The following is a 14605-nucleotide window of genomic DNA, read 5'->3' as shown; positions in this document are numbered from 1 at the left end:
AGAGAAAACCAAACTCATCACACTAATATGTGAGATATTTCATGGTTGGGGTGATCCCAAATACATTGAAAAACTGGTCTCTTTCCCCATTAACACATGTGGTCAAGGTTGGGAGATAGACTTGGATATTTACATAATATGTCTTATCCCCACACAAATGTCTTTTTACATTACATATAATTATCCACCCATGTCTCTATGATCATATAGGATTATATATTTATATATTTATATATTTCTATTTTTCTACATTTCTTAGTTCTTATATATTTTAATATTTTTAATAATATTTTTATATTTTTACTGATATTCTAATTTTAATATGAATGTAATTTTATGGTTCACTGCTATATATATATATATGTGTGTGTATTTTAGGTGTTTTGACACATGTGGTGTATATGTATATAGACTAACAGTGTCCTAGATTTATTGAGGTTCTACACCCATTTTATATATCTTTTGTTTTTTCTTAAATTGATACTGGTTCTGCTGACCATGTAAGAACCAATATCTATGAATGTGTCAGTCAGCCACTCATGTACAGTCCCATTATAATGTGATGGTTTAAAACTGAAGCACATCGTGTCTTTGCATAAAGGATATAATGATCCCAGTAAAGCACAGTACATAGGCTATAATATGTTTGGAATAACATACACTAGTGCATACAGTAGCACTGCAGACTTCAGATCATTCAGCTATATACATAAATTACATCCTTCACAAGTACAGAGCCCAAATATGAATTAAATAGTGCATGTATGGCCGCGCACTGACATACACTCATCTGACAGTTCTATGGTGGCAACAGTGAGTGTCAGGGAGCGGAGTACAAAAAAGACCCAGCTATCTCCTCCTCTCCGGGGGGCGTGGTCGAGCGCGGCGCTCGGAGTGAGGATCGAATGATGCATAGATGGAGGGTCATCCCCATCTATAGCATCGTCACAGGTGGGCGTGTAGCACTACACAATATAACTCCGGCGGGTGCAGAGGAATAGCACGCTCTTGGAAAAAGTCCGAACGGACGAAACGTCAGAGCGCTGCTATCCAGCATCCGACCGGAAGTGACGTATGCGTTCCACTGAGTGAGGAATTAGGAAGTGACAGCTACAGGAAGGTCTCCAGAGCGGTCTTCAGGGGTCCTACACTAAACAGTGAGAAATGCAAATGAAACATCCACATATATTTATGTGCCTGACTTAATCTATTTTCTGGTATGCATGTTTTTATGAGGGGACTAGTGTATATCTGTTTTGGGGTGACATTAAAAATTCAAAAACGATATTGCACTATATGGTTTTTTCATTCCCTCATACACCTGCGGACACTACACCCGGGAAGTGAATACAGTAACGGTGATCAAGATAGGAGAGGGGTATGCAGTTTCCAAGCATCTGAGGTGACACGTGAGGCGATATATATGGAAATACGAGTGTAAAGAAACCATCTGGTGAGTGTTTCCCCCGAAGGGGACCCTATATCCCCCCACGTGGTGAATGCCTTTCTGGTGATTGGAGCACATACTTAAGCTACATCTGATCGGGTCATCCTACACAGCTTTTATCTTTTTTCAAACTAGAGGTTTGCAGCGCTGCTGCAGGACTATTTACATGCTCTGTGCGGGCTGTTTTTATTTTTCTGCTTTTATCAAGTGACATTTATTTTAAGCAGCTGCTTTTATCATTATTTATTGTGTTTTATCTGGTTAGATTTTTTATTGCTTGGACTTTGTTGTTTACTCCTAAAGCGCAGGGTTGTACTATTATTAGAGGGCCACCAATTAGTACTTTTGTATACTTTGTTTTATTTGTTTACCCAGCAGCTATGGATGCCCTCAAATTTTTAAGCAATAGGAATCTAGATATGAACACTTTATTTACAGCTAGTGGACCAACCGCTAGTCAGGTGAACTACAATGGGGCTATGTCCGCACTAGGCAACACATTAGAGAGACAAGTAAGAACCTGGTGGGACATATGCACTCTGGAACAATATGTGAAGGATAAAATCACCATTAGAAGTCTAAGATGGGAAATTACCCCCCAGGATGGATTGGACGATGCCAATTCCATTCGTGAATGGTTTGATTTTTTTAATGGGGTATCCGCTAAACTTCAGGATCTAATACTATTAAGGAAAAAACGTAAAATGAAGATTTTAGAGAGTAAAATTAATGAATTACAGGCACAACTAGATCCAATTAAGGATACTCAACCCATCATTGATTTTAATACGAGAACCAACAAAAGATTAGAAAAGGTAGACAAGGAAACACAAAAAAAGAAAATTAAGAAATATCATAGAGACATGAACGACTATACCACCAATAATTTATATGCATGGCAATCAACTTTACCGGACAAATTGAATTTAATCATCAAACTAGGGGATGATGAAACAGTAATCAATGTGGGCGACACCACACAGTCACATCCGGAAAGAAGACAAGAGAATATAAGTGAAGAAGAGATAGGGATCGATTCCCCAGCACAATTCTCTACACCTATAAGAAGGGGCAAGGGAAAACCCAGAGGATCAAGAGGTAGAGGATCAAACCACAACCAACAACCAATACCTTATCCAACCCCTATTTATAATTATTACCAACCGCTTAATACGCAACAGAATAATGATGCGCCCCCACCACGTCCTTTTTTAGGGAGGGGAGGAGGGTCGCAGAGAAGAGGGAGAGGTTACCCATATCCCAGGGGGAGGCCTCAACAGCACCCACCACAACAATACAGAGAACAAGAGTGGAGACCACAACAACCACAGACCTATTGGACCAGAGAACAAACCCAGCACCCTCAACCAAGAAATCCAGCACAAGAGGATGCAGGGCAGGAAGGAGGGTCCAGGAAAAGAAGTCGACACCAGTAACAGATGGGATTTTCAATCTGAGCAAAGTAGAATTGACACATAAAGAGCTAAATATCTTGAATATGGGGCTCAAATGTGGTAAGAAAAAACCGATAAATAAGTTTGACGTGTATATAGATGTACATAAATACATCAGGAAACTAAACATAAAAAAATATTTTGTGGGCCTAAATACACAGACAGCACCCATTAATAACCATCAAGGAGTGATTAATAGTGGCCTCAAAAATAAGTCTTTGTTCAATCCACCGAATAACCCCAATCACCAAATTGAGGTATTCAAAGGATTGGTTCTGCGAGATTTGAATCAATTGAAGCCCAAAAAGAATGTGAGTGCCCAACACATAAATGATGGTATTAAACTGTTAGAGAAAAGGAAAGATATAGTAGTAAGATCCGCGGACAAGGGAGGAGGAGTCGTGATATTATCCAAAGAGTATTATCAAACTCAGATTGAGGACATGTTATCTGACCAAAACACATATGGTTTGTTGGAACATGATCCAACACAATCGTATAGAGACCAATTGGAAATATTAATACAAATCGGCTCATCTTCAGGAGTATTGTCGACGAAAGAGAAAATGTATTTATTACCAGCGAGCAGTAAAATACCGACGATATACACCCTGCCAAAGATTCATAAGGACCCGGTCAATCCACCAGCACGCCCAATTGTGAACAGCATAGACTCTATATCTTCCAGAATGGGCCAATATCTTGATAAATTTTTGCAGAAGAGTGTGAAGACGACAAGATCTTACTTGAAAGACACAAAAGATTTTTTAAATTGTTTGCACAACGTCACTTTAATTGAAAATCAGCAAGTACTACTAGTCACAGCAGATGTGTCCTCACTATATTCCATAATTCAACATGATGATGCCACTTTAGCCCTCAATTGGGCTCTAAGTCAAAGGGATGATCTCCCCCACAATCAAAAAGTTTTTATCGGCCACGCATTAAATTTTTGTTTATCACACAATTATTTTTGGTTTGGGAACAAATTTTATACTCAAAAACGCGGTGTTGCAATGGGAGCCAAGTTTGCCCCAAGCATCGCAAATTTGTTCATGGCCGAGTGGGAAGATAAATCTATTTTTAAAGAAAGAAAAGCCGAATTAATTTTTTATAAACGTTTTATCGACGATCTGTTTTTTATTTGGGCAGGAACAGAAGAGTCTTTAAACATGTTTTTAAATATTTTAAATAATAATAACAACAACATCAGGCTTACATCAGAATGGCATCAGGACACAATCAACTTTTTAGACGTAACCATTTATCGGAAAAATAACAAATTGGAAACCAAGGTCTATTTTAAACAAACAGACAGAAACAGCTATCTGCCAACAACCAGTGGGCACCACCCAAGATGGTTAAAAAACATTCCAAAGGGGCAGATAATGCGGGTCAGACGTAACTGCTCAGAAACCAACAACTTTCTCAACCAATCGAAAATCCTTACAGAAAGATTTATAGCAAAAGGATATGACCCACAGTTTTTAGACACAATTGTGGAAGAAGTGGGAAAGATACCTAGAAATAAATGTCTAGAAGAAAAAAATGTTGGAAATACACAGGAAGTTCAAGAACCAAATCCTAATGAATGGGGATTTATTTCCCAATTCCATAGCCAATATAAGGAGGTGGAATCCATTTTTATTAAGCATTGGCACATCCTGTCGCTAGATAAAAAAATAGGACCCGTAATACCACAGAAACCCCAATTTATCTATAGAAAGGCATCCACACATGGTGACACTATAGTGAAGAAAATCTTGGATCTCCCAGAAAAACCTCAGAGTTTTTGGAATAAGAATGGGTTTTTCTCGTGCAGAAAATGCAAGCCTTGCAAAGAGGTGAGAAAACTACAGAGAAATCTGGATCACTTCACATCACCGTCAAACGAGCAAGATTTTGAAATAAAACAATTTATCACCTGCAACAGCACTCACGTTGTATATGCATTAAGGTGCCCATGCGGTTTACTCTATATTGGCCGCACAAAAAGGAAACTAAAAATTCGAATAGGGGAGCACATAAAGAACATCTATTTGGGATTTACTGATCATAATGTATCCCTCCATTTTAAAATTAAACACAATCAAGACCCATCGGGCTTGGAATTCTGGGGCATTGAACAGGTTGAAACACATTGGAGGGGTTCCCATAGAGTACGCGAGTTATCCAAAAGAGAAACTCATTGGATCTTTCTTACTGACGTCTTAGTGCCAAAAGGACTCAATGTGGAACTCGATATCAACTGTTTCATTAGCGATACTTAATAATGATTATTGTAACTAGGGCCCGAAAGCCATCTCAAGGAATATGATCAACATCAACAAAGGAGTTATGTGATACAGTGCTATTTAAAAACAAAAAAAAGATTTGTGTAAATATCATCCACACCCATCTAACAAATAACAAAAATTGACCACCAATGTACAAGGGCTGGCTTTCTATCATTAATTTGAAAAGGTCCTTGGGGATAGAGAAAACCAAACTCATCACACTAATATGTGAGATATTTCATGGTTGGGGTGATCCCAAATACATTGAAAAACTGGTCTCTTTCCCCATTAACACATGTGGTCAAGGTTGGGAGATAGACTTGGATATTTACATAATATGTCTTATCCCCACACAAATGTCTTTTTACATTACATATAATTATCCACCCATGTCTCTATGATCATATAGGATTATATATTTATATATTTATATATTTCTATTTTTCTACATTTCTTAGTTCTTATATATTTTAATATTTTTAATAATATTTTTATATTTTTACTGATATTCTAATTTTAATATGAATGTAATTTTATGGTTCACTGCTATATATATATATATGTGTGTGTATTTTAGGTGTTTTGACACATGTGGTGTATATGTATATAGACTAACAGTGTCCTAGATTTATTGAGGTTCTACACCCATTTTATATATCTTTTGTTTTTTCTTAAATTGATACTGGTTCTGCTGACCATGTAAGAACCAATATCTATGAATGTGTCAGTCAGCCACTCATGTACAGTCCCATTATAATGTGATGGTTTAAAACTGAAGCACATCGTGTCTTTGCATAAAGGATATAATGATCCCAGTAAAGCACAGTACATAGGCTATAATATGTTTGGAATAACATACACTAGTGCATACAGTAGCACTGCAGACTTCAGATCATTCAGCTATATACATAAATTACATCCTTCACAAGTACAGAGCCCAAATATGAATTAAATAGTGCATGTATGGCCGCGCACTGACATACACTCATCTGACAGTTCTATGGTGGCAACAGTGAGTGTCAGGGAGCGGAGTACAAAAAAGACCCAGCTATCTCCTCCTCTCCGGGGGGCGTGGTCGAGCGCGGCGCTCGGAGTGAGGATCGAATGATGCATAGATGGAGGGTCATCCCCATCTATAGCATCGTCACAGGTGGGCGTGTAGCACTACACAATATAACTCCGGCGGGTGCAGAGGAATAGCACGCTCTTGGAAAAAGTCCGAACGGACGAAACGTCAGAGCGCTGCTATCCAGCATCCGACCGGAAGTGACGTATGCGTTCCACTGAGTGAGGAACTAGGAAGTGACAGCTACAGGAAGGTCTCCAGAGCGGTCTTCAGGGGTCCTACACTAAACAGTGAGAAATGCAAATGAAACATCCACATATATTTATGTGCCTGACTTAATCTATTTTCTGGTATGCATGTTTTTATGAGGGGACTAGTGTATATCTGTTTTGGGGTGACATTAAAAATTCAAAAACGATATTGCACTATATGGTTTTTTCATTCCCTCATACACCTGCGGACACTACACCCGGGAAGTGAATACAGTAACGGTGATCAAGATAGGAGAGGGGTATGCAGTTTCCAAGCATCTGAGGTGACACGTGAGGCAATATATATGGAAATACGAGTGTAAAGAAACCATCTGGTGAGTGTTTCCCCCGAAGGGGACCCTATATCCCCCCACGTGGTGAATGCCTTTCTGGTGATTGGAGCACATACTTAAGCTACATCTGATCGGGTCATCCTACACAGCTTTTATCTTTTTTCAAACTAGAGGTTTGCAGCGCTGCTGCAGGACTATTTACATGCTCTGTGCGGGCTGTTTTTATTTTTCTGCTTTTATCAAGTGACATTTATTTTAAGCAGCTGCTTTTATCATTATTTATTGTGTTTTATCTGGTTAGATTTTTTATTGCTTGGACTTTGTTGTTTACTCCTAAAGCGCAGGGTTGTACTATTATTAGAGGGCCACCAATTAGTACTTTTGTATGATATGTATTATAGGCCTGCAATTCTTAGTAATTACTTACTTAAACCTGACCAAAACAAGACTCTAGTAGACATTCCAGATGTGATAAATTTGAAACACAAACACATGAATTATAATTAATCAATAATATAATTTTATTCAACAAAGCAATGAAAAATAAAGAAATTAGTCAAAGAAAGAAATTCAATACACATCCATAGTGTGAAACACTTTGAAGCAAGGAACGAGACAAAGTCCGACATTGCAATCTGGGCAATAGTACCTTGATTCTTTTCGGACTTTTTTCCCATTTTCATCCCTCTTGGAGCAGCAAACGACGCACATCCTGGTAGGCGCTAACTTTCGTGCGGTTGGCGGTACAAATTCCACAAAATGACGACCTGTCAGGCGCTCTGGATTCCCAACGTCAACAGAGCGTCGTCCGTGTCTTTTAGCAGACACTGATGCCGTCGGGTGATTGATAAAGATCTGCTCAGCCACCTTCCATATAAAGTCCGAATGAACAAGAGGTATGTTCGTGTTTTCTTTGTAAAGGATATAGGCGTTCCAAAGACATTGTTCAAGGAGATGCCTAAAAATCTTTTTATAGTACTTCTTTTGTTGTTTTCGCATCGCCGGGTAAAATGTCATCGCCTGATCGGCTCGGTCGACACCTCCCATTGTGTGGTTATAGTCGATCACGACTTGCGGTTTCAGCACATCTTTTCTGTATTTTGTGCGGACCATGGCAGTGGAGGTGCTGTGCACGGTGCTCATGAGACACACGTCCTTTTTGTCTCGCCAGCGCATTGCCATCATTTTGCCCTTTTGAAAGGCAACCATCTCTCCTTTTTTTATTTTTTTATTTCCAAACGTAGATGGCATGTCACGCCGGTTTGGCCTCACGGTACCATACCCGTCCATTTTATTGAGGAGCAAAACCTCATAAAGTTCCGGGGGCGTGTAAAAATTGTCTGTTGTCACGCAGTATCCCTGGTTCAGCAATGGGTCCAGCAGTGAAAGGACAGAAGATGTGGCCATCCCATAGTGGCTGTACCTGGCATTGAATTTGGTACCTTTCCCGGTGTAAATTACCGAATTCCATATATAGCCGGTGGATGATTCACATAGCATGTAAAATTTTATCCCAAAGCGCGCTCTTTTGGACGCAATAAATTGGATCCAACTCAGGTGTCCCTTGTAGGCCATCAGACTTTCGTCCACACTTACATCCCTTTCTGGCACATAGGTCCGCTGAAAGTTGGCAACAATCATCTGGCACACCTCCCAGATTTTTTTCAGCTTTGGCGCAGGATGTGTGGCCTCGTCAAATTCTTCGTTGTTGGCGAAGTGCAGGTTTTTCATTATTAGTGAAAAGCGATACTCGGACATCACAGTGCCAAAAAACGGAGTGGCCAGCATCTTATTGGTGGTCCAGTACCACTTCTGGAGCGGTTTGCCCACCACCCCCTGAAGGATGATGAGTCCCAAAAAATTCCAAATGTCCTCCTCGGTGACCGGTTCCCATTTTCTGGACCTGGAAAATCTGCCACGCAGCGTAGCAGATTGCTGATCGTGGTAGCGATTGGTCTCCGTCACAATTTGCAAAATGACCTCCTCAGATAGAAAGAGTTTCAAATACGCCATAGGGTTGTCGGCCTCCACATCTACCTTCATCCCAGGAGATCCAGTAAATCGGAACCTCGGGGGCGCTGTCTGGTCCGCATCGCTGTCTATAGGGCACCAAGTGCACACATCACTGAGGTCAGGTGCGGGATCATCTGCGGCATCACTTTCTATATCAGTGTCAGTGTCAGATCCAGATGATAAATCTCCATACGATTCACTGTCGCTCTGATCTGCGAGCAACTCCGTGTCGCTGCCGCTATCGCTGTCGCTCAGCTGGTCCAAAAGCGCATTTGGAGGACAGCGCTTCTTTGATGCCATTTTGTATATGGTTTTATAAGGTTTTATATGTCAGCAATGACAATGGCAAGGGGCAATGAAAGGGCACTGTGTCAGTTTTCAAAGTGATACAGTGTAATCCTCTCAGATTACATTGTATCACCACCTTTTTATGTGTTTGTGTTGGTGCATACATTTGAATTTCCCTCCCAGTTCCGTTCCCATGCACCATTGCGGTGCAGGGAACGGAACCAGGAAGTCAGATGGCGGATGGACGGCGCGGTGGGTGTCTCGGCGGCGATTACAGCAATGATAGATCATCGCTGGATCGCCTGGACAAGGTAAGGAACACCGCTGCGCTCTCTGCACATTCACCCCGAGCGTGACTCGGGGTTACCGATCCTAACATAAAAAACCAACCCCGAGTCACGCTCGGGTTTACTGCTCAGGGGGTTAAGAACTTCAGAGAATGATATTCTCTACCAAGAAAAAAACAGACCTGTCCAAAGATATAGCAATGACGTTGCCCAATATCACAGCAAAAATGACTTTAAAGCAAAGTTTCTTAAAAAGACTTCCATGTAAATGTAGGGTTCCTCCAGAAGTTACCAGGGGAAGTAGTATTAAAAATTACACATATATATAAATACCCTTCTGTCAGCGTGAGGAGAAAAAACATGATTACCGATCTTCTGTTTACATCACGTGGTCAGCTGTCATAGGCTGATGACTGAACACGTGATAAGGGGCAGGGATCGGCCCCTTACTCCGATCTGTGATCACCCGAGTCTCATTGACTGACTCTGGAAACACAGCATGCGCCGCACGTGCCCTGCATGGGGCGCGCAAAGAGGAGGACAGGCTCCTGGCAATGTAGGTCTGTGCTGTAGCTGTCATTCAGCTATAGTGTGGACGGGAACTGGTTAATAAAACTGATCATCCGTTTATTCATTTTTGAAAAATGAAAACTCACTAAAAAACATTATAAAGTTTCCATTTAAGTAACCATCATAGTTGTTTTCTTCTCAAAGTTTAAAGGCAACTCAAGAAAGAGACAGTATTTCATAGAAACTACTGACTTTTTTATGTACTCTTATTGTGTGCAATCAACTGTTTAGTATATATATATATATATATATATATATATATATATATATATATATATATATATATATATATACAGATGTGCTACGAAGACATCTGTTTTACTTAAATAACATTTATACACTACAGTATTATTTATACATTTAATTGTTAACATGTCATCTTCAGAGGAATTCTCCAAGAGCTAATAGCAAAGCAAAGAAAAAATAGCTGCTGTGAATCAATAAATGAAAACCACCTCAGGTTATATACAAATAACTAAAATAAAAGGTTACAGTGCTTACTGGAAAAACAGATCAAACAAAAAACGTAGATGTTTATTTATAAACAAAATAACAAATGTATCAAACAAATGTATCTTTGTGACCACAATTGAAACATGTGACAGAAAAAAAAGGTTTATCTATTAAAAAGTAGAACTAAAGTATCTTTTTAATGAAAGGCAATTTTAACCACCTAAGACCCGGACCATTATGCAGGTTAAGGACCTTGCCCCTTTTTGCGATTCAGCACTGCGTCGCTTTAACTGACAATTGCGCGGTCGTGCGACGTGGCTCCCAAACAAAATTGGCGTCCTTTTTTTTCCCACAAGTAGAGCTTTCTTTTGGTGGAATTTGATCACCTCTGCGGTTTTTATTTTTTGCGCTATAAACAAAGAAGAGTGACAATTTTGAAAAAAAAAACAATATTTTTACTTTTTGCTATAATAAATCTCCCCATAAAAGATATAAAAAAAATGTTTTCCTCAGTTTAGGCCATTACGTATTCTTATACCTATTTTTGGTAAAAAAAATCGCAGTAAGCGTTTATCGATTGGTTTGCGCAAAATTTATAGCGTTTACAAAATAGTGGATAGTTTTATGGCATTTTTATTGATATTTTTTTTTTCATGACTGCGACATTATGGCAGACACATCGGACACTTTTGACACATTTTTGGGACCATTGTCATTTTCACAGCGAAAAGTGCTATAAAAATGCACTGATTACTGTGAAAATGACAATGGCAGTGAAGGGATTAACCACTAGGGGGCGCTAAAGAGTTAAGTGTGCCCTAAGGGAGTGATTCTTACTGTAGGGGGGTGTGGCTGTAGATGTGACGTCACTGATCATCATTCCCTATATCAGGGAACAGACGATCAGTGTTACTGCCACACAGAAGAACGGGGAAGGCGTGTTTACACACACCTCTCCTCGTTCTTCAGCTCCTGTGACCGATCGCGGGACACCGGCAGCGATCACGTCCCGCGGGCGTGGTCACAGAGCTTCGGACCAGGTCGCGATTGCGCCGGCGGCATGCTCGCGACCTCAGGGCTGGGCTCTTAAAGAGGACATACAGGTACATGCTTGTGCACAGCCGTGCCCTTCTGCCGACGTGAAGGAGTCCTTAAGTGGTTAAATAACACGTTAAAAATAGTAGACGTGTAAACAAGGTCTTCATAAAATGCTATGGTATCCATGTGTTTAATTGCTTTGTTGATTTTTTTAGGGATTATGTAATTAGGGGTGCTATGTACCCCATACTTATTTATAAGGGGGATTGGATATCTGGATATTTACTTATTTTAACCACTTCAGCCCCGTATAGATTTACTCCCTTAATAACCAGCCATTTTTTGCGATACTGCACTGTATTGTTTAACTGATAATTGTGCGGTCGTGCAATGTTGTACCCATAAAAAACTTTATGTCCCTTTTTTCCCACAAATAGAGATTTTTTTTGTGGTATTAGATCACCTCTGCAGTTTTTATTAAAAAAAAAAAATCTTCATCAGTTTAGGCCAATATGTATTCTTCTACATATTTCTGGTAAAAAAAAATGCAATACATGTATATGGATTGGTTTGCACAAAAGTTATAGTGTCTACAAATTAGGGTATAGATTTATGGCATTTTTATTATTATTTTTTTTTTTTACTAGTAGTATAACTGGCTGGTCTTAAAGTGGTTAAATGTTTTTCATACCAGACCCCTATCTAGAATAAATGCAGTAGACCACATTATTTTTTGGGGGAGTAGGTTCTTCTCTAAAAAAAAAAAAAGTGTTTCTCAACTCCAGTTCTCAAGGTGCCCCAACAGGTCATGTTTTTCACACTTTCCATTATTTTTCACAGGTGATTTGATCCGTTTCACTGCCTTAGTAATTACCACAGCTGTTTCATCTGAGGGAAATCCTGAAAACAGGACCTGTTGGGGCACCTTGAAGACTGGAGTTGAGAAACACTGGTCTAAGATAAGGGCCTTGCATTGATTTAGAGCTCCCCACTCAAAATCTATACAAGACTCTTATCTTAGATAATAATAATTGTACGTTTAAAAAAAAAAAAATTACCTGTTTTGGTATCTTTTTTTTCCCAGTGCATATATGTACACTGCATATTTGTACATTTTGATTGAAGTACAGTTCATAGGCACATAAAATTAGAAAATACAAGTACATAATTCAAATAGTTTGTGTATAACCTTAAAAATGAAATAGCAGCACATTTCAGTTACCAATGTATGGAGTAAATACTCTGCGTAAGGACATAACAAATGATAAAAGGTATAATAGATAGATGCAGTGATGATTGACTAAAACAAAGTTGCATCCTGTCAATGCTCAACGCATTTAGTGTAAAGACACTTCATCAGGAGCCGATGCATCCATTAGTCTATAAAATATTTATATAGATACTGATAAGTTCTAGTAAGATTTCCAGCATCAAAGGAGAAGGAATACAAAATATTATGGTCTGGTTACTTACATGGGAATGTGATACTGCACTTGGAAGGAACTGTCAGGATAGGTCGTCTTTCCAAACAGAAGATCCCTAAGAAATTGGATTATCCATGTAGTGTATGTGGTAACAGAGAGTGGGGGCTCCAGAGGAGTCTGTAGAAAAAGGGTTATGCTATGAACAACTCTCATGTAGTAAAAATAGTGTGAATGAAGTAAGAGCGAGGTATCCAGTGGGGGGAAAAATAGGTAAAGGTAGTGAAATAAGACAAAGATATGTCATTAAGAGCCATAGAGCCATATCCAGGTAAGTGATTCTGGGGGTGAAGATTGTATGAGGCAATAATATGGGTAAAAGCCAAGATAAGTGAATAGACCAAAGGGTTGTGCACAGCAAGGAAAGTCACGCTAGGCATGATAGAAGAGGAGATGCGCCCCCCTCCGGGCATCAATGCCGTCTGGATGGTGCCAAAGGGCTCCCCCTATGAACTAGCCAAAGCGTGGAATGGCGCACACATCTTGATGTCAGAGTGACGCCCGGCGTAAAGCTTCCAGTGTGACACCGATGTTCAGTGAGCAATCCTGCCTGCTCCCCTACACCCTAACATGTGGAGGAGAGGGCAGCGCGCCTGGCGCGCGTCACAGCTCCCTAGAAACAGGCGGCCCGATGGCCCTACAAGTGCAGAATACACACAGCTGAAGGCCAAGGCTGCCAAATCAACAAGGAGGGAAAAATTGTACCTATAATGTACAACTCTGCAGACTGGGTTAGTCAGCCACACAGGACATGCAAGTGGACCAATATAAATAGGAAGAACTGTACATTTGTCTGGCCAGATGCCCCAATTCCTAATAAACATGGATTATAGGGGTGGAAGGGGGAAAATTGGAACTTTGATTGAGGCATACATATAATGATATGTGCCTCCATCCCTGAATCAATGAAACATAAAAAGGAAGTTGGGACTTTGTGTGAGGCAAATGAGTTTATTGTCAAAACAGAGGGTAAGGAATCACACTTAATATAAAATACATTAGAATCCACTGCATATATGTAAATATTGAACAAAGTACAATTCATAATCCAAATAGTTCATGTATGTATAACCTGTGTATTTAAAATGTCACTTGTACCTGCTTCAGTATATGGTCATTGTGAAATGAGAAATAAGACATATGAAATGGGATTTTCATGTTGTATTTGACTGCTAAATACATTTCTATTTGGTTTCCTTGTTAAGTTGTACTGCACATCTAAAGTCATTGATAAATTAGCTTATTTGGGTGTCCATATTTACAGATTATAACAGAAAATTGCATCCCTATCCTATGTCTGTTATTCTGACATAAGTGCTGAGCAAGATTCTTTGTTTAATCATTAGTTATGAATGGATAAAGCTCACTGACAAGCATGACTTGATAAATAGAACAGTACATCAAACAGTGGGGATCTCGTTTTCATTATATATCTTGACTCTTTGACAGTTTTCACCAAAAGTGAGCATGATCAGCAAACAGGATAGATGATAATTCCCAGGTTTCTGGTAAATTGACCATTATGAGCCCAAGTGCATCAGGATGTAGTGTGTAATAAATTAAGGCACTGAGGCAGTAAGCTAAGCTAATCAGAGAATTTAACTTGACATTAAAAAATCATGAATCAGCTGTTTTGTATGACATAATGACCTATCTTCTAAGATAATTATATGCACAAATACAAGTGC

The sequence above is a fragment of the Rana temporaria genome, chromosome 2, assembly GCF_905171775.1.
Source record: "Rana temporaria chromosome 2, aRanTem1.1, whole genome shotgun sequence".
NCBI lineage: Eukaryota > Metazoa > Chordata > Amphibia > Anura > Ranidae > Rana > Rana temporaria.
This window is presented reverse-complemented; position numbering follows the sequence as displayed.